Source organism: Pan troglodytes, chromosome 7 (assembly GCF_028858775.2).
Source record: "Pan troglodytes isolate AG18354 chromosome 7, NHGRI_mPanTro3-v2.0_pri, whole genome shotgun sequence".
NCBI classification, from domain to species: Eukaryota; Metazoa; Chordata; class Mammalia; order Primates; family Hominidae; genus Pan; species Pan troglodytes.
The window spans coordinates 64,285,088-64,307,600 of NC_072405.2; the positions used below are offsets into that span (position 1 = coordinate 64,285,088).

Genomic DNA, 22,513 nt, shown 5'->3' on the forward strand with positions numbered 1-22,513 from the left:
CAACACCATTTACCCAACACCATTTACCAAATAATCAGTTTTTCCCATTGATTTATGGTGTCTTTTATTTTACCTTAGTACCCACGTACACATACATCTTTCTGTGATCTTCCTATTCTTTCTCGTGGTTTTGCTTGACTGTTCTCATGCCAACATCTTAGCATTTGGCCAAAGTTCATTTGACTTTACCTTGACCCAAGAGTAAATAACTGAACACCTATCTGGCATTCTCATGAATTTGTGTGTGACATTTTAGACTAAAACCTAATCAATACAATAACATTAAGCAATAACAAAGGTATTCATATTTTTATTGAAATATGGTATAGATTACATATAATAAAATACATAGGTCTTAATTGCACAGCTTGATAACTTTCTAGACATGCATAAATCTTTTAAGCCATACCCAAATCAACATAGAGAATATTTTCAACATCCCAGAAGGCTACACCCATATCCTTGCACTCAATAAACTCTAAAGGTAACCATCATTCTGACATCTGTCACTGTAGATTGGTTTTGTCTGTTCTTGATTTTCACATACATGGCTCATACAATTTTCAGCCTTTTCATTTCTGACTTCTTTCATTTATCAATAGGTCTGTGATATTTATCCATGTTGGTGCATAAAGCAATAGTTTATTTTTTTCCACTGCTTGATTGTATAAGTATACTAAAATGTCCTTATACATTCTCCTATTGAGAGACACTACTGTTGATAGGCAGTTTGGGGATTTTATGACTAAACTGCTATGAACACACCTATTGGAGGACATAAGCCCTCCTTTCCTATTTCATGCAATGTGTGAATGTTCAGCTTTAGTAGATGCTATCAATGGGTTTTTGATTCAGATATTGTCAATATAAAATAAATGTAGGTAACTATTTTAAATTTAACCAGGACTGAAAGTTTTCTTTAAGTGCATTGTGAGTGGAAATATAAGTGTATATTTTTATTGTAAGAGTAAAAGCACTTGATTTATGAATAACAAGTATTATAAAGAACTTTAAAATAGTTAAACAAGGAAATCAATTGACAGCTAAGGAGAATGTTAAGAGACAGCACATCCACTAGAAAATTTTAGGAAAAACTTTTTCATAATTTGAGTCAAAAATGTTTATAAATATGTAAAATAAACATCAAAGTATATTGTCTTATCCTTATAGATTATTTACTGTACATGTACCATAACATTAAACAAAGTAACCTCTGGGAAATGAATTTATCTAGGTTAACCAGCTAAGAAATAAATCTTACAGGAAAGAAACATATTTGCAAAACATTTACAACTTGTAAAAGTGAATTAAAAACAGACTGTCAACTTTACAACCTTAAAATTGTATGAAGAGAAAAACTCCAAAATCACTTTTAACAATGCTATGTATAATCGACTTCACTTTAACATGAAAATGCAGATTATGTTTCTCTGGCAGAAATACCGTATAAATGATGTTGTTTTCTTTCTAGCATGTCACATCACATCAGGAGGCATATAATGTTGGTTTGTGTCATTAGTCGTGGTGGTAACTTTGATCACTTGATTAAGATGTCATCCACCAGGTTTCTTCCCTATGAAGTTATTATTTTTTTCCTTTTATAATGAATAAGTACTTTATGGAGAGATTCTTTGAAGCTATGTGTATATCTGTTTCTCATCAAACTGTCACTAGTTTCTTTGTTCTTCACTGTACAGGGCACAGGAAAAAACTCATAAGTCTTCCAAAGTGAGAAAGCTGCAGCCCCAGAGGGTAGCCACCCTCACATGACTCGACATGCTGAAGGGGGCAACCTTTTTGTCTTAATCTTGATACTGGGAGACAGAAAGAAAATTATCTTAGGATGTGTAAACACAAATTGGCCTTAACTAGGGTTTTGGCTGGGTTGGGTTTGCTTTTGGGGAAGGTGGTAACATGGAGCAAATTGACATATTACATGTGGTCTCAAAAAAACCCAGGCTGAGAAATCAAAGTTGTTCCAGATGGTAGTGTCCTCAGGCAATTGGCAGTAGCTAATCATCCATGGTGGAAAACAAACTTCAACTAGACCTATCAGAATTCCTATAGACAAAGCTCCAAGGTAAGCTCACATTCAAAAGCATAAATCACCCAAGGAAACAAAGTATCATGAATTTCTCAATCATAACAATATTGGGCAGGATAATTCACTGTGTGGTGCAGTGCTGTGCATTATAGAAAGTTTACCAGCATCCTTGACCTATACAGAGTAGATATAAGAACTACCTCCCACCTCCCCAGCTGTGACAACCAAAATGTCGCCAGACTTGTCTAAATGTCCCCTGGAGGGCAAAATCAAACAGGTTCAGAGGCAATGAATTAGAGCAATGAGATAAAACTCACAGTGGAATCAGACATTCAAAAACTTCAGATTTGGGGGTTTTCTGCATATTAAATTCAATAAGTGAGATGTTTCTACTAATTTAAAAGGGGCTTTGAAATGTAATCTGGGTCAGCAGTCCCCAACATTTTTGGCACCAGGGACCAGTTTTGTGGAAGACAATTTTTCCATGGACAGGGGCGTGGAGGTTGGGGGGATTTGGCATGAAACTGTTCCACCTCAGATCATCAGGCATTAGTTAGATTGTCATAAGGAATGCACAACCTAGATCCCTTACCCACAGAGTTCACAGTAGGGTTTGCACTCCTATGAGAATCTAATGCCACCGGGGATCTGACAGGAGGTGGAGCTCAGGCCGTAATGCTCGCTGACCTGCTGCTCACTTCCTGCTGTGCAGCTAGGTTCCTAACAGGCCACAGACCGGTACCGGTCCATAGCCCAGGGGTTGGGGACTCCTGATCCTGGAGCCTTATTCTGAAGGCTTCTGTGTATACACGTTAAATATATTTGTATCCCTTTTCTCCTATTAACCAGTCTGCCTCATGTTAGTGATTGTTCAATGTTTAGGGGGCCAAGGGCCTTGACCCCCACAGTTATGGTGCAGTAAGCAGGGTCACCAAAGTTGCTCTGTTCTGAAAGGCACAATGAAGAGAACCCAAGAATCTAAAAACTGGCAAAAAGGTAAGAATTTCTTACCAGTTCGGCTCCCAGACTCTCTCTCAGTGTAATCTGGTTGAGTGGACAGTAAAAATCCATTTGTCTCCTCTGCAAGGTTTTGATTAATGGGAAAAAAGGTTTTGTGTGACTTGTCCTGGGGGGTAGCTACTCTGATGTACTTTTTGGTATTTTGTGTTATGGATATTCACATTGTCTAATTCGTTTTCTCCCAGAAATAGTATTTTCTTTTGTCTGTCCTTCTGTGTTGTCCATAAAGAGAGGTACCAGATAAAGTTCCCCATTGTCTTGTTTTATGTCTTCGAGAGCTAGATTTGTGACCAAGCTAGATTTGTGACCACTCTCTCTTGGTCTCTACCATCCAGGGGATCTGATTTCCAGGTCATGTCAAGTGGCCAGCCTGAAAATGGCTGGGATCTTGAGATTTTTTTTGTTCTGAATGTGCCAAGTTCTTGGGAGAGTATGTCATAAGAAATCCTATCCATAAGGGGATTTTGTCATCTCAATTTTTGTTGCCTAGTGAGTGCTGAGAAAGTACAATTCAGGAAGCTCTATCCAGTGTCACAGATTAACGGGTCTATGAGTGGTGGCCTCCTCACAAGTTTGTGGGTTACTGGAGGCAAACACAATCCTTGACTGTCTGTGGCAACAATTGTTTTGCTGTCTTAGCCTCTTTCTGGAAAATGGCATCCTTGGGATTGCTTCTTCTCTGAAGAGGCTGCTGGATTGGGTCACTATTGAAATTAAGTGCACCATGGAAAATCCAATGGCCAAAAGATGGATCCTGTAAATTACACTGCTAAGTTAAAAAAAAAAAAAAATGAGACCTCTAATTCCAAACAATTGATGAAAAGATAAAAATCAAATAAAAGTGTCATAGCTAGTCTTAAAAAATATCTTCACTAATTAAAGAGCAAAAATATAATCTAAAACAAAATTACACTTAAACTGCCCACTTTGGATTCCATGAAGGATTAATAATCAAGGTTGCTCCATTTGAAGTCCAGTAGTTAAAATTCCCATTGTAGCCTGGGTACAGTTCCTGATAAGAGAATCAGTCGCTTCTGGTTTTCATTTATTGATCCTTTTCCCTTACATAAACAGCTTTTGACTTCCTGCCTGATTCCATCTTTGGAGCACCTGGGGCTTTGGGGCCATTGTGAGTAGACATTCAGCTGAGAAGCTGAGACCCTAGAGAATATGGCTGAACAGAAATGTAAGTTATACCCCATTTATGGCTAGTGAAACTTTCCTTTCTTTTAGCTATCTTTGGGATGGTTCTGGATCTTGTGCAAAAGCCAGAAGTATCATCTATTTGTCCTGGCTAAAATCTGGTAATAAGAGATTTGGGGCTGGGCATGGTGGCTCATGTCTCTAATCCCAACCCTTTGAGAGACCAAGGCAGAAGGATTGTTCGCTTCATACTGTCTTTATTAGGTCTTATGATTGTTTGAGAAACTAAGTCTCCTCTCTATCAAGGGGTAGGATTTTTGCTTTTTGAGTTATTTAAATTTTCACTTTGGCTAAATGAATGGTTTATTTTACAGTTGTGTGACTTTATTTTGTGATATCATGTGTTTTAAACCTTTGATATTTTACAAACTCTCCAAAATCAAACTTCAAATTCTAAATTGGTTTTTTTAAACCACAAATGAACTTTTTGAACATTAGGGCCCCTGAAAGACCAAGAGAGACATATTTGGCTTATTTGGTACATAAAATCATATAGGAAACATTGTCAAATATGAAATTGTGCTTAACTTGCTTTGGGTTTTATTTATGTAAATGTCTTATTAACATGTGTTCCAAAATTGTAAGAGATTCCTGCAATTCTGATACGTCTTAGTATATATTATCCATAGTAATTATGATTATTACATTAAATTGTTGTATGCCACAGAAATAACCAAATCTCTTTGTCAATTGTGTCTTTAACCATGGCTATTCTAAGACTTTTGTCTTCCACAGACAATTTTTGTTTTACTCTGATTCTTCTCAAAAAGCAGTCTATAATCAACTACAATCCAAAATTTGTTTTTTCTTTAAGGAAAATTATGGAAGAAATCTTACAAGTACTCTTAAATACAGGTTTCTGATAACTTCAAAGATCATACCATTGAACTAGGGAAAAAGACCTCCAGGACTCTAACTTAAATGCTGATGAGGATTGTTGATGATGAGGATCACTAACCCAACACTAAGCAGACAAGAGTTATTACATGGGGTTGAACTAATACAAGACTGAAATAATTTTTTATGTCTTTTTTTGAAACGTTGCTAATTCTTTTTGTTTTGTTTTTCAGAGTGAAGAAAACTTTTTTCTTTTGAGCTATTTATAGCTTATGGCAAATTGGGTAAAGTATAGTTTTGTGAGCAAAATTTGAATCATTTTTCTTTCTCTCTCTGCCTGCTTTCTCCAGAATTTGGAAACTGATTTTTTTTTTCTTTTTCTTTTTTGGCTAATGGAATTATTGAGTATATTTGTGAGTGTTCTTAATTTATGGCAATATAGTTATATATTACATAAGCTCAACATAGTTGAATATTGCATAAGTTCAATAGAATCTGTTTTCATTTCTAACAGGACACAGCTGGAGACGCTGGTTATTTTACCAAGGCTTTGAGTGGATTGGCAGATTTTCAGACATATCAGACTGCTTTGAGGAATTAAGGTTGACATTATAGAGCTGGTAAAAAGCCCCTTGGAAAGACTGGCCTCGTATCTTGTCTATGCAATTCCTTTACAAAGTTCCTGATCTGTGATATGTAAAGAATGTTACTTTCTGAAAGTCTCAGGCACCCCAAATTATCTTGGGACCTTGGGAAGAGAGGAATTGATCCCATTCATACAGGTATCTACAGACACAGATAAATCTTTGACTTGGCTCCAGAAGCTTTCAAAAGTCTAATCTGAGATTTCTTAGGAAAAAAAGTTGCAGCAAAGCCAATTTTAAAAGAGCCTAACAGGCCGGCCGCGGTGGCTTCACGCCTGTAATCCCAACACTTTGGGAGGCCGAGGCAAGCGGATCACGAGGTCAGGAGATCGAGCCCATCCTGGCTAACACGGTGAAACCCCGTCTCTACTAAAAATACAAAACAATTGGCCGGGCGAGGTGGCGGGCACCTGTAGTCAGCTACTCGGGAGGCTGAGGCAGGAGAATGGCGTGAGCCCGGGAGGCGGAGCTTGCAGTTGCCGAGATCACACCACTGCACTCCATCCTGGGCGACAGAGCGAGGCTCCGTCCAAAAAAAAAAAAAAAAAAAAAAAGCCTAACAGAGCCAATAAGTATTCTTGCTGTGGCTCACACCTGTAATCCCAGCACTTTGGGAGGACAAGATGGGAGGATTACTTGAGCCCGGGAGTTTGAGACAAGCGTGGGTGAAATAACAAGATCTTGTCTCTGCAAAAAAAAAAAAAAAAAAAAAAAAATTTAGTAGGCTGGGCATGGTGACGTGGTCCTATAGTCCCAGCCACTCAGGAGGCTGAGGTGGGAGGATCCCTTGAGCCCAGGAGTTTGAAGCAGCAGTGTGCTCTGATTGTGCCACAACACTCCAGCCTGGGTGACAAAAGAAGGCCTTGTCTCTAAAAAATATATATTTTTTAAAATTGCATTTTATACAAATAATCAGGCCAAGTATAATAAAACTAAAACTTATTTTTGCAAATAAATTAGTCCTGCTATGATTTATCCTTGGTAAAAATGGCAACTGAGGAGAGAAAATTATATTTCAGAAGAAAATTATAGTACACCCATTATTAGATTCTAACCTTGTCCATCATTTCTGGGTTTTTATTATCTGCCTATGATTTGATCTGAATCCCAAATTCTTTCCTGGCTACAAGTCTCCAAACTACTGGTTTCACATTTTTCTTCCATTTTTCTGACTTGGACTCAATGAAATTGCTACTACCATTTTCTTGAGGCCCTGCAAGCTGAAGCTTATACCTTGTGATACAAGCAAGAAAAACTAGTCAAATTGCCACTACCTTTTTCCAGTTTGACTGAAGATGCTTTGAGTCCAACATTTGGACACCTCAATTGACTGGCCTCCAGATTCTAAGGAAACTGGCTTATAGATTGTAGTCAACATTAACCTTTGTTTTTATTCTGTTTGAAAGACTAACTTCAATGACACACATGCTTAATGGAACTGGCCTATTCCCAGAAATGGGAAGACTGGTTTAATGGGATCCTTTACCATTCAGCTTTTAACTCAATTTTTCTCTCCACAGCCACCAACTCAGCTTTTAGTGTGTGACACTTCTAGGGAAGTTTCAGACAGAGGAATATTGGGGCTCAGAAACTGAACAACCCAAAATATGGCATTTTGACATGCTGGACTGAAGAGGCCTCAAAGTCCCTCTGACGTTACACACCCTCAACCATACCACTGTCTCTCCCAAAACATAGGCCATTATCTGCCTAAGATCCAGACCCTCCAAACTGAACAGTAATTTTTTCTTCCCCTCCTCATAAGACCAAGAATATAATCATAACCTGTTGTGCCAGGATGTTATATACACTTCTGAACCTCAATGGGAAATTGGGGCTTCATTCAGAAGGGTCCCATGTATATACACATTAAATAAATTTTTATGCCTTTTCTCCTATTAACAAAAATAAGTAATCTAAAAACAAGAGACTATACATTCCGATCAAGCAGAATTTTTCTGAAAAAAAAAGCAAAAGAAGAGAAATATAAAAGCAAAATATAATACTAAAATTATAAACTCAATAGATATGTTAAATAGAATGGACACTGCTGAAGCAAAAACTAGTAAACTAGGTTATATAGCAGAAGAAACTGCTCAGAGTGAAGCACTGAGGAAAAAAAATGGAAAATATGAAGAGGAAATAAAGGAGCATGGAGGGGAGAGTGAGAAGGTTTAACCTATGTCTACTCATTTCTGGAAGAAGATAAAAGAAAAGAAAAGAAATAGACACTTAAAAATATTTGATTAATGCAAAACAAGACAATGGAGAAGAAATTAAGGAATATAAAACAGGAGGGAAAATTTAAAGGAAGAAAGTAAGTTTACATACATAAGCCCAAATATGCCAGTAATTATGTTAAATTTAAATGAATAAAATGAAATACATCAGTTACAAAAAAAGACAAATTGTTAGACAGAACTACAAAACAAAACCTAACTATATTGCTTTCAAGTAACACAACATTAATATAAGAATGTAAGACAGCTGAATGTTAAATAATGAAATAAGAAGTAAACACTAACCAAAAGAACGCTGGTATAGTTATACTAATAGCAAAGTTGATTTTAAGGCAAGAAATATAACTAGAGATAAAAAGTGCTTTTTCATAGTGATAAGAAAAAACACTTCATCAGAAAGGTATACAAATTCTCAATATGAATACACTAAAAACATAGCTTCTAAATACATAAAGCAAAATGCAGCTAAAATGAGAAATAAACCAATAGAAACAGGAAATTGGAACAGCACAGTTAACAAAGTTAATGACATATATAGAACATAGAACTAAATGACATATAGAACACTTCATTCAATTTTCTCTTTCATTCAAGACTGAAAGAGTAAAAATTATTTGTAAGGGCCCATAGAATATCTGACAATATTTGCCATATGCTGGACCATAAAGTAAATATCAAATGATTGAAATCATTCAAGTATGTTCATTGATCACAGTGGAATTAAACTAGAAGCCAACTAAAAACAAAGAACAACAACAGCAAAACCCAGACAGAGGCACACACCTGTAGTCTTAACTACTCTGGAGGATGATCTGAGCCCAGGAGTTTAAATATACCCTGGGCAACTCTCTGAGAAAAAACAAACAATAATAACCCAACAACAAATTAAAAAAAAAAAAACAGAAAATTCTTAAAGGTATGGAAATTAAGCAATATACTTCTAAGTTACTCCAGTATCAAAGAAGGAAATAAAGCAAAGAAGAGAGACTATTATAAGAATTATGTATATTTTTAATTGAATGATTTAAAAAATGGCATCAAAATTTATGAGATACAGTTAAAGCAGTGCTTAGAAAGAGATGTATGACTTTAAATGACTATATTATTGAATCAACCTATCTTAATACTAAAAAATGCTTACCATGTAAAATATATACACATGCAATGAAAATAAATATCCAAGGGCTCTGTTGATTGTTATCTGTGTTTTTCTAATATTTTTTCATCTCCAGAGCTTCTACTCATGGTTAAGTGTTCACCTCTAGCCTGAGGAAAATTGAGTACAAATTAAACATGTCTAATTTGAAATTTTCACTAAATTCCTTTTTAATTTTAAATATGATGGTCTAAAACATTAAATACTCATCACAGATAACTTTTGCCATTAAACGGTATAGTTCTTAACTAGAAATGTCCATGTTTCCTATTAATCTTGATATCATAAATGTTTGTGATTGCTAAATGTATTGTCTATGAAGAAAATGCCTTAAAAAACTTGTAACAAAAACATTTCTAATACTTTGATGTCAGAAAACACTTCAGTAAAATGGTAACACATTTTCAAAAGCCGATGGCATAAGAATACAGCCAATGAAAAGATACTTTTTTATTTTTTTAAATCTGTATTTTTGACTTCAAACATTTTATTGATATTTCATTGGGTTCCAATCTTTCTATGTGTGGCTAAAAGACATCAGTGAATACGAACTAGCATTTTTGTGCTTTATGTCTTTATTGAATAGGTTCAAATATGAAGACATTGTTGGTGAAAAAACAAAAAACAAACATATAGTGGACAAGAAATAATAGTCACCACAATCATCTTACTTTTTCAACCTAATGCATTTCAGAATAATACATAAGCAATTTTTACAGTTTCAATTTAAGCTTACAATCACTTTTTATTCTACCATACTGTAAAATACTTGTGAAAACAAATAAAAATACAATAAAAAAAAAGAAAGAGATGTATGGCTTCAAATGCATATATTAGAAAAGAAAAAAGACTGAAAAATCAATAATCCAGTGTCCACCTTAAAAAGTTATAAAGACAACAAATTAAACGTAAACAAAGCAGATAAAAAGAAAATTATAGATAAGAGCAGAAACTATTGAAGGAAAAAAACATAAATAGGAAGAAAAACAACAATAGCAAAAACTCTGAAAAGGACAATGAAACTAAATTTTCTACAGCAGGGATTGGCAAGCAACAGCTTATGGGCCAAATCCAACTCAATACCTGTTTCAAACACTTGTTTTTTTATGGTTCACGAATCAAGAATGGTTTTTACATTTTTCAGTGTTTTGGGGAGGAAATCAGAAGGAGAATATATTGTAGCACATGAAATTCAAATTTCTGTATCCATAACGTAGTTTTATTGGAACTCATGCTTATTTGTCTACATATTGTCTATGGCTGTTTACATGATACAATAGCAGAGTGGTCACAACAGAGACTGTAATGTCTAAAATATTTTCTATCTGGCTCTTTATAGTTTTTTGACCCCTGACATATACCAGTGCATGAGTATATATACTTAAAAACAAATCTGCTAATTAATAACTTGAAAAATAAATAAACAACCAATCAGTTTACAGACTTTGAACTTCACTGTATCAGTTAGGGTTAGTTTATAGTCACAGCACTTAAAATATTAACTGTAAAGGACCACCTTTATAGAAAAAGCTTGACAGCCCCTGTTCTGTGGTATCAAGGCAAAAACAGAAAGAAAAAGAGAGATTGAGACAGAGACAGAGAGACAAAAACAGAGAGACAAAAACATTCCAAGATAATACTAGGAATGAAAAAGAGGAATATCACTACAAATCTTACATCATGAACAGCTTCATGATAATAAATCAAAACTTTAGAAAAAACGGACAGATTTCTAGATAAATATCTTCTCAAACGTATCAAGAAGAAACAGAAAATGTCACCAAGATGAAAAACCACATCCATTACAGAAAGTAAACTTGTAAGTAAAAACTTTTCAGAAAAAAAAAAAAAAACACTCCAAGGGTAGATTGCCTCACTGGTAAATTCTTCTGTTTGTTTATGGAAAAAATATCAGTGATAGAGAAAATCTTCCAAATTATAGTAAAGGAGGAGACCACCTCTCATATTTTCTTATGCCAAATTTCTGCCTCCAAAGAAAGAAGAAGTAAAAACTAAAAGGTAGAAATGAAATCCACAAGCAGACAGCTCGGCACCACACCCTGGACCTGGTAGTTAAAGATCGACCTCTGACCTAATTGGTTATGTTATCTATAGGTTACAGACATTGTATAGAAAAGCACTGTGAAAATCCCTGTCCTGTTCTGTTCCGTTCTAATTACCAGTGCATGCAGCCCCCAGTCACGTACCCCCTGCTTGCTCAATGGATCAAAACCCTCTCATGTGGACCCCCTTAGAGTTGCGAGCCCTTAAAAGGGACAGGAATTGCTCACACAGGGAGCTCGGTTGTTGGAGACATGAGTCTTGTGGAAGCTCCCGGCCGAATAAAGCCCTTCCTTCTTTAACTCATTGTCTGAGGAATTTTGTCTGCAGCTTGTCCTGCTACATTTCTTGGTTCTCTGACTGGGAAGCGAGGTGATTAATGGACGGCCAAGGCAGCCCCTTAGGCAGCTTAGGCCTGCCCTGTGGAACATCCCTGTGGGGGACTCCAGCCAGCTTGAGCTACGTGAATCCTGAAAGCCCTCCTGGGTAGGCAACTGCCCTGGTGGAACACCTCGCCAGAGCAGTGCGTGGCAGGCCCTTGTGGAGGATCAACACTGTGGCTGAACACCAGGAAGGAAATGGCCCTTGGAGTCTGGACATCTGAAACTTGGTAAGACTAGTATTTGGAACTTGCCCACTCCATTTAAGTGGAAGCGTGGCCTGATCACCTATGGCGTGCCCATACCAGCACTTGGGTTTTTGTGTTTGACTTGACTTGGATTGCTTGATACTTTAGTTTTGGTTTTGACCTGGCTTGGATTTCTTGATACTCTGATTTTGGTTTGATTCTGGTTTGGTGTAAGCTGTAAAAGTGTGTGTGTGCCCTTTTTACCCGTTCTTTGTTTTGTGGTGTGTGTGTGGTGTGAGCATGGTGTTCGGTCTCGAAGAAGCATAGGTCAGGCACAAAGTAAGCCCACCCCACTAGGAACTATGTTAAAAAATGTCAAGAAAGGATTTCAGGGAGACTATGCAGTACTGTGACACCAGGAAAACTTAAAACTTTGTGTAAGATAGACTGGCCGGCATTAGAGGTGGGTTGGCCATCAGAAGGAAGCCTGGACAGGTCCCTTGTTTCAAAAGTATGGCACAAGGTAACCTGTAAGCCAAGGCACCCAGACCAGTTCCCGTACATAGAAAATCAACGAGAGAAAGAAAAAATGAAAGAAAGAGAGAGATATACAAGTAGTTTTTTAAAAAACAACAACAACAGCGTACCCTATTCCTTTAAAAGCCAAGGTAAATTTAAAACCTATAATTGATAATTGAAGGTATTCTCCATAACCCTATAACACTCCAATACCACTATGTTGTCAGTGTAAACAAGGGCGTATCCCAAAAGCACTGAGGCCTTCCTATCAAATATCCTTAACCCAGTAATCTGCAGATGGCCCAAATGCATTCAATCTGTAGCGGCAACTGCTTTGCTAACAGAAAAAAGTAAAAAAATAACTTTTAGAGGAAACCTCATTGTGAGCACACCTTACCAGTTCAGAAGTATCCTAAAGAAAAAAAAAAAAAAGGATGATTTAACATTAACCACTGAAAATTCCCTTAACCCAGCAGGTTTCCTAACAGGGGATCTAAATCTTAACTACCATACAAAGGTCTGACCAGACCTAGGAGGAACTCCCTTCAGGACAGGATGATCGATGGTTCCTCCCAGGTAATTGAAGGGGAAAAAAAGGCCGTCTATACCAATTCTAAGTTAATTTAGACAAAACAAGGTCTTATTAATAGCAAAGGATAATTAAAATCCCAAACTTACAAGGTTTTCAACAAAAGTAAAGATTGCTAAAAGTTACAGTGTAACATGTATTATAGTAACTTCTAATCTTGTGGCCTTAGACGGTCTAGTCCACAGACATAAAAGAAGTTCATTTTGAAAAAGAATGGTTATCATCTTCGAAAAAAAAAAGGGAAAAAAAGGGCAGGGCAGAATTTATGTAAAAAGAGTGTTATATGATAAATTCTTGTCCTGAAATAAATTAACTGGTAGTTTAAAGAAAGAAATGTTTGTAATAAGTCATAAAGTAGAGACATGTCAAAGAATTGTCTGAGAAAGTCATGAAAGAGAAAAATGTTATAAAAAAAATTTATGCAAGAAATGTTGTATAATTTAAAAGTAAGTAGGCCTCCTAACTGTGAAACTACTGGGGAGAAAAAAAAACAGTTTATGTGCAAGCTATATAAGGAAAGTAAAATACATCTTTGGTAAAAGGATTATAAGGAGGCATAAAAATGTAAATTTTTACTACATTAAAAGGTTAAAAATTTTGTTTTGAAGGTTTAAGCAAGTTTTAAAATGTTAATTATAAAAAAAATTCTGTGTGTAAACGTATTAGCTAAAGTTAAAAAGGTATCATCCAGTTTTTCTGTGAACTGGACATTAAAGTAAAAACACAATGGGTTTTTCTTAAAGCACTAACCTGATCTTTAACAAAGATTATAAAAGGTTTAAAAGAGTCTATAAAAATCTTACGTTATGGTCCAACATTAAAAATTGAATAAATATGTATACAAAGTTTTATTAAAACTAAGTTTAACATTAATAGCACACTAATAGAAAGGTGAAATTTAGCTTATCTGGTATAAAAATCATACAAGAAGCATTATTAAATATAGAATGGTGTTTGGCTTTCTTTGGTCTAAAAACCAATAAAAATAGGTGCTAAAGAAAATTTCTCAGTAAAAAGGCACCAAAGACTATAAAGTCCACTGTTGGCCAGGCGCAGTGGCTCAAACCTGTAATCCCAGAACTTTGGGAAGCTGAGGTGGGTGGATCACAAGGTCAAGAGATCAAGACCATCCTGGCCAACATGGTGAAATCCTGTCTCTGCTAAAAATACAGAAATTATCTAGGTGTGGTGGTGCATGCCTGTAGTCCCAGCTACTCGGGAGGCTAAGGCAGGAAAATCACTTCAGCTCGGGAGGCAGAGGGTGCAGTGAGCCAAGATCGTGCCACTGCACTCCAGCCTGGTGACACAGTGAGACTCCATCTCAAAAAAAAAATAAATTAAAAAAATAATAAAGTCCACTGTTGAAGTCCCCACATTTAAAACAAAAAGTCAATTCCTTAGAAATTATATACTTGGTTTATCTTCCACTTTCTCTTCCCTCAAAACTAAAAGTCTTTTAGCACAGGTACCACCCCTAGAATTTCCAGTAAACCAGCACCAGCCTGAAGATCACCTTCTTATCAAAGGGTGGAAAGAAGAAAAACTCGAGCCAGCCTAGGAAGGACCCTACCTTGTGCTGCTAACCACTGAGACTGCTATTCGTACAGCGGAAAAGGGATGGACTCATCACATCCAAGTCAAAGTGCCACCCCCTCCAGAGTCGTGGGCCACAGTCCCAGAGGAAAACCCTACCAAACTAAAGCTAAGAAAAATTTAACTCTTTCATCTATTCTATTACTCTTTCTTGTTTCCTCGCTCTATTGCTGACTGTCTGGTTATTAACATAACCAAGTCAATTTCACCTCAAACTATTGCATTTAATGCTTGCCTTGTTATACGCTGTAGGGACTTGCCAAGTCAAAGACAGCTCTCTACTTCAAAAAAGTACCTCTGTCTCTCCTGACTCTCCTCAGACTGGGCATTAGTAAATTAGGACCATTTAATCTGAGAAAATTTCGGTAAAGACTCCAGTGTCAACCAGGAGTCTTACCCCCCAATGTAGAGCTTTTATGCCGTAGTTGGTCCAACATTCTGTGGACCACTAAAGAGCAAGGATGGACTGCCCCAACAGGTTTTTGTAATTTCCTAAAATCATACATTCATTTTACTAGAGGATCATAGAAGTTAAGGACTTAAAACAAACTTTGGCAATTAAGACAGCATACCAAGATGCAAATGCCTGGTTGGAATGGGTCAGATATTCCATCCGCACGTTAAACAAAAGCAATAGTTATGCTTATGCACATGGCAGGCCAGAGGCCCAGATTGTCCCCTTTCCACTAAGGTGATCCTCCAGTCGACCAGGTGTGGGCTGCATGGTAGCTGTTTTCCAGGATTCTACAGCCTGGAGTAATAAGTCATGCCAAGTTCTCTCTGCTATATCCCAAAGTCCAGCACCCTGCGAGTCTGCCCCCGAGGGCCATCCAGCCTCCATCTCCCAACACTAAGTTCACTTCGTGTCTCTCATGACAAGGAGGAAACTTAGCATTCCTTGGAGACCTGAAAGGATGCAGTGAGCTTAAAAATTTTCAAGAGCTTATCAACCAGTCAGCCTTTGTTCATCCCTGAACTGCTGTGTGGTGGTGTTGTGGTGGACCTTTACTAGGCACTCTGCCGAATAACTGGAGTGGCACTTGTACTTTAGTCCAATTGGCTATCCCTTTCACCCTGGCATTTCATCAACCAGAGGAGGAAAAATAAGACATCATAAAGCGAGAGAAGCCCCTTATAGGTCTTTCGACTCTCACGTCCGTTTAGACACAATTAGAGTCCCACGGGGAATACCAGATCAGTTTAAAGCTTGAAATCAAATAGCTGCAGGATTTGAGTCAATATTTTGGTAGGTGACAGTTAATAAAAATATAAATTGGATAAACCACATCTATTACAACCAACAGCAATAAGCTTTTCATGAGTTAAAAGAAAAACTCATGTCGGCCCCAGCCCTGGGGCTACCTGACCTGACAAAACCCTTTATACCCTATGTGTCAAAAAGAGAAAAAATTGCAGTTAGAGTTTTAACCCAGACTGTGGGCCCCTGGCCAAGGCAACTGGCCTATCTCTCAAAACAACTAGATGGGGTTTCCAAATGCTGGCCCTCATGTCTAAGGGCCTCGGCAGCAACCGACCCTGTTAGCATAAGAAGCAGATAAACTAACCCTTAGGCAAAACCTGAATATAAAGTTCCCCCCATGCTGTGGTAACTTTAGTGACTACCAAAGGACATCATTGGTTAACAAATGCTAGATTAGCCAAGTACCAAAGCTTGCTATGTGAAAAATCCTGCATAACTATTTAAGTTTGCAACACCCTAAGCCCCGCCACCTTGTTTCTGGTATCAGAGAGCCCAGTTGAACATAACTGTGTAGAGGTGTTGGACTCAGTTTATTCCGGCAGGCCCAATGTCTGAAACCATCCATGAACTTCAGTAGACTGTGAGCAGTACGTGGACAGGAGCAGCTTCGCCAACCCCTCCAAAGTGATTCCGAAGAAGATGACAAGCCCTGCTCCAGTCATGCCCAGAAGCTGACTGGTCGACGCATGGCCAAAGCATGAGAAAACTCTTCGCAGGACTCATTTTCCTTATAATTTGGACTTGTACAGTAAGGACTTTAACTGACCTTCCTCAGACTGAGGACTGTTCCCAGTGTATACATCAAGTCACTGAGGTAGGACAAAAAGTTGCTACAGTCCTATTATTTTATGATTATTATAAGTGCACCAGACTCTAAAAAAAAACTTGTTTGTATAATACATACCTATGCAAAGTGTGTAGCCCAGGAAATGACCAACCTGATGTGTGTTATGACCCATCTGAGGCTCCCGTGACCACAGTTTTTGAAATAAGATTAAAGACTAAGGACTGGTGAGGGCTCATAAATGATATGAGTAAAGTGTTGGCTAAAACAAAAGAAAAAGAGGTGCCCAAACAAGTCACCTTGAAGTTTGATGCCTGTGCTGTCATTAATAGTAACAAGTTAAAAATAGGATATGGTTCTCTTAATCAAGAAAAAGGCTATATGGCAAAAAATAAGTACATTTGTCACAAATTACGACTATGATAAATGTAGATACTGGTCTTGTGTCATTTAGGCTACTTAGATAAAAAATAAAAAACATCCTGTCCACCTTCAGAAAGGGAAAAGTGGCCCTTCCCGTACCAGTGGTCAGTGTAACCCCTTAGAACTAGTAATAAACAACCCCCTTGATCCTCGCTGGAAAAAAGGAGAGCATGTAACCCTAGGAATCAATAAGGCTAGACTGGATCCTTGAGTAAATATCATAGTTTGAGGAGACATTTATAAATGCTCTCCTGAGCCAGTATTTCAAACCTTCTATGATAAACTGAATGTGCCAGTACCAGAAATTCCAGGAAAAACAAGAAATTTGTTTTTGCAATTAGTTGAGTATGTAGCCCAGTCTCTCAATGTCACTTCACGTTACGTATGTAGAACTATAAGAGATCAATGGCCACGGGAAGCCCGAGAATTAGTGCCTACATACCCAATTCCTGATGAATTCCCAGCTCAAAAAAAATCACCCTGATAATTTCTAGGTCCTAAAAGCCTCAATCATTAGACAATACTGTATAGCAAGATTGGGGAAGGACTTCACCCTTCCTGTAGGAAGACTTAGCTGCCTTAGGCAAAAACTGTATAATAATACTACAAAAACAGCCACCTAGTGGAGTTCAAACCACACGAAGAAAAATCCGTTTAGTAAATTCCCAAAGTTGCAAACTGTGTAAACCCACCCGGAGTCCCACCGGAACTGGACAGCCCCCACTGGATTATACTGGATATGTGGGCATAGAGCTTACACCAAATTACCCAACCAGTGGGCAGGTAGTTGTGTTATTGGCACTATTAAACCATCTTTCTTCTTACTGCCCATAAAGACAGGCAAACTCCTAGGCTTCCCCGTCTGTGCTTCCCGTAAAAAGAGAAACATAGCTATAAAAAATTAAAACCATAATAAATGGCCCCCTGAGAGAATCATACAATATTATAGGCCTGGTACTTAGGCACAAGATGGCTCGTGGGGATACCCGACCCCCATTTACATGCTCAACTGAATCATATGATTACAAGCTGTCTTAGAAATAATCAATAATAAGACTAGCAGAGCCTTGACTGACTATTCTGGCCTGGCAAGAAACTCAGATGAGAAATGCTATCTATCAAAATAGATTGGCTCTCAACTACTTGCTAGCAGCTGAAGGAGAGGTCTGTAGAAAATTTAACCTTACTAATTGCTGTCTACACATAGATGATCAAGGCCAAGTAGTTGAAGACATAGTTAGAAATATGACAAAACTGGCACATTTGCCTGTGTAAGTGTGGCATGGATTTGATCCTGAGACCATGTTTAGAAAATGGTGCCCAGCGCTAAAAAAATTTAAAACTCTTATACTAGGAGTTATAACAGTAATAGAAACCTGCTCACTGCTCCCTTGTTTGCTACCTGTACTTCTTCAAATGATAAAAAGCTTCATTGCTACCTTAGTTCACCAAAATGCTTCAGCATAAGTGTACCATATGAATCACTATCGATCTGTCTTGCAAGAAGACATAGGTAGCAAAAATGAAAGTGAGAACTCCCACTATTAAGTGAGAGTCTCAAAGGGGGGAATAAGGGAGGAGACCACCCCTCATATTGTCTTATGCCCAATTTCTGCCTCCAAAGAAAGAAGAAGTAAAAACTAAAAGGCAGAAATGCAATCCACAAGCAGACAGCCTGGTGCCACACCCTGGGCCTGGTAGTTAAAGATCGACCCCTGACCTAATTGGTTATGTTATCTATAGATTACAGACATTGTATAGAAAAGTACTGTGAAAATCCCTGACCTGTTCTGTTCCGTTCCGTTCTAATTACCAGTGCATGCAGCTCCCAGTCACGTACCCCCTGCTTGCTCAATTGATCACAACCCTCTCATGTGGACCCCCTTAGAGTTGCGAGCCCTTAAAAAGGGCAGGAATTGCTCACTCAAGGAGCTCGATTGTTGGAGACGTGAGTCTTGCTGAAGCTCCCGGCCAAATAAAGCCCTTCCTTCTTTAACTCGATGTCTGAGGAGTTTTCTCTGCAGCTTGTCTGCTACAATAGAAAAGCTCGTTTTCATATTTTTATAAAATAATATTGATACTAAAGTCTGATAAAACATTAAAAGAAAAAATACAGTCAGAGGTACATATGCATTATAGTTACATTGAGATAAATTATATATTTCACAATTTAAACATTTAAAGACTAAAAAAAAAAGGAATAAATTTTCAGGTTAAAAGAATCTATCAAATACTCATTTCATGTTAGAGAAGAGGTAATAATAGGATAAGCAAATAGTTGTTAGAGCCAATTAAATGGGATGACCAACACAGAACTGTTTCATAGATATTGAATTGAGGTTTAAGATCATCATGGCGGACAAGAGCAAGACTAGATTGCAGCTCTGGACAGAGCAGTGTGTGGGGGCCTGCATTGTGAATTTTAGCTCCAGATCAACTGCAAGAACAAACCAGCAATCCCAAGAGGACCCACACACCCTCTGAAGGAGGCGGACTGCTCCTGCAGGACCTGGGACACCCCCCCAAACTATGAGTGCCCCAACCGTGGAAGTGGGCACACTTCCCACTGGAGAAGTCGAAGGTCTTTACCTGCAGAAGTTTCTGACTTTACCTGGAGCTGAGTCAATTTGGAGAGCTGAGCAAAATACAGGGATAGAGGAAGCAGCAGATAGGCCCTGTGGGGGGAGCTCACTGGGTCCCCTAGCAGGCCAGTCCTGCCTGGCACCACAGGGATCCAATGGGAGAGAGCAGAGGGTAAAACTACGCAGGAACAAGTAAATCTCTAGCTTAACTTTGTAAAAATTTGAACGGGGTGAGAAGCCTCCTGGCCAGAACTCAGGGGAAGGCAAAAATCCAGTGGGCAGACTCCACAGCAGGAGAAGAACCAAGCCCTTTTCTTTCACAGCTAGGAAGCAGGTAGCCTGGGGCAGGTTTTCAAGCCCATAATAGCTCTCCACCTGGAAATGAACTGGGGGCTGTTGATGGGGGGTGGGGGTGGGGCGCAGTGAGAATGAGACCAGCCCTTCAGTTTGTGTGGGAGCTGAGTGAGGCCTGGAACTGCTGGCTTTCCCTACAACCTGCCTGACTCAGCAGAGGCAGCCATAATCCTCCTAGGTACACAACTCCAGTGACCTGGGAATCTCATCCCTATTCTTCACAGCAGCTGCAGGAAGACCTGCCCAAGGAAAGTCTGACCTCAAACTTAGCCCCACCCCCACCTGATGATGGTCCTTTCCTACCCACCCTGGTAGCGGAAGACAAACGGCATATAATCTTGGGAGTTCTAGGGCCCCGCCCACCACCAGTTCCTCCCCATGCTACTGCAGCTGATGTTCTCTGGAAAGCGCCACCTCCTGGCAGGAGGCCAACCAGCACAAAAATAGAGCATTAAACCACCAAAGCTAAGAACCCTCAGGGAGTCCATTGCACCCCTCCCCACCTGCCATCTCTACCAGAATAGGCACTGATATCCATGGCCGAGAGACCCATAGATGGTTCACATCACAAGATTCTATGCAGACAATCCCCAATACCAGCCCGGACCAGGTAGACTCACTGGGTGGGTGGCTAGACTCATAAGAGGGACAACAATCCCTGCAGTTCAGCTCACAGGATGCCACATCTATAGGAAAAGAGAGAGAGTGCTACATCAAGGGAACACCACTTGGGATAAAAGAATCTGAACAACAGCCTTCAGCCCTAGACCTTCTCTCTGACAGAGCCTACCCGAATAAGAAGGAACCAGAAAACCAACTCTGGTAATATGACAAAACAAGGCTCTTCAACACCCCAAAAAAATCAAACCAGTTCACCAACAATGGATCCAAACCAAGAAGAAATCCCTGATTTACCTGAAAAAGAATCCAGGAGGTTAGTTATTAAGCTAATCAGAGAAGGACCACAGAAAGGTGAAGCCCAATGCAAGGAAATCCAAAAAATGATACAAGAAGTGAACGGAGAAATATTCAAGGAAATAGGTCACTTAAAGAAAAAACAATAAAAAACTCAGGAAACCTTGGACACACTTTTAGAAATGCAAAATGCTCTGGAAAGTCTCAGCAATAGAATTGAACAAGTAGAAGAAAGAAATTCAGAGGTCAAAGACAAGGTCTTCAAATTAACCCAATCCAACAAAGACAAAGAAAAAAAATAAGAAAACATGGACAAAGCCTCCAAGAAGTCTGGGATTATGTTAAATGACCAAATCTCAGAATAATTGGTGTTACTGTGGAAGAAGAGAATTCTAAAAGTTTGGAAAACACATTTGGGGGAATAATCAAGGAAAACTTCCTCAGCCTTCCTAGAGACCTAGACATCCAAATACAAGAAGCACAAAGAACACCTGGGAAATTCATCACAAAAAGATCTTCACCTAGGCATATTTTCATCAGGTTATCCAAAGCTAAGATGAAGGAAGGAATCTTAAGAGCTGTGAGACAGAAGAACCAGGTAACCTATAAAGGAAAACCTATCAGATTAACAGCAGATTTATCAGCAGAAACTCTACAAGCTATTAGGGATTGGGGCCCTATCTTTAGCCTCCTCAAACAAAACAATTATCAGCCAAGAATTTTGTATCCAGTGAAAGAAACTAAGCATCATGTGTGAAGGAAAGATACAGTCTTTTTCAGACAAACAAATGCTGAAAAAATTCACCATTCCCAAGCCACCACTACAAAAACTGCTAAAAGGAGCTCTAAGTCTTGAAACAAATCCTGGAAACACGTGAAAACAGAACCTCTTTAAAGCATAAATCACACAGGAACTATAAAACAAAAATACAAGTTAAAAAGCAAGAACAAAAAACAAAAAAAGTATGCAGGCAACAAAGAGCACGATGAATGCAATGGTACCTCACATTTCAATACCAATATTGAATGTAAATGGCCTAAATGCTCCACTTAAAAGATGCAGAACCACAGAATGGATAAGAACTCACCAACCAACCATCTGCTGCCTTCAGGAGACTCACCTAACACATAAGGACTCACATAAGCTTAAGTAAAGGGGTGGAAAAAGGCATTTCATGCAAATAGACACCAAAAGCGAGCAGGGGTGGCTATTCTTATATCAGACAAAACAAACTTTAAAGTAACAGCAGTTAAAAGAGACAAAGAGGGATGTTATATAATGGTAAAAAGGCCTTCTCCAACAGGAAAACATCATAATTCTAAACATATATGCACCTAAAACTGGAGCTCCCAAATTTATAAAACAATTACTAATAGACTTAAGAAATGAGATAGACAGCAATGCAATAATAATGGACTTCAATGCTCCACTGACAGCACTGGACAGTTCATCAAGACAGAAAGTCAACAAATAGATAATGGATTTAAACTATACCTTTGAACAAATGGACTTAACAGATATATACACAACATTTCATCCAGCAACTGCAGAATGCAAATTTTATTCAACAGCACATGGAACTTTCTCCAAGATAGACCATATGATAGGTCATAAAACGAGCCTCAATGAATTTAAGAAAATTGAAATTATATCAAGCATTCTCTCAGACCACACTGGAATAAAACTGGAAATCAACTCCAAAAGGAACCTTCAAAATCA

General features: G+C 38.3%; 1 protein-coding gene across 2 annotated transcripts in view; it reads right to left on the reverse strand.

The window, feature by feature from the left end:
• Nucleotides 1-294: 294 nt before the first annotated feature.
• The window catches only part of TMEM68 (transmembrane protein 68), a 79,275-nt gene continuing 57,056 nt past the window's right edge, over nt 295-22,513 (reverse strand). For both annotated transcript variants that reach the window (XR_010159556.1, XR_008536732.2), the window contains exon 10: nt 295-1,814. The gene's annotated coding sequence lies outside the window, so the exon portion shown is untranslated. The remainder of the gene's footprint in view (nt 1,815-22,513) is intronic.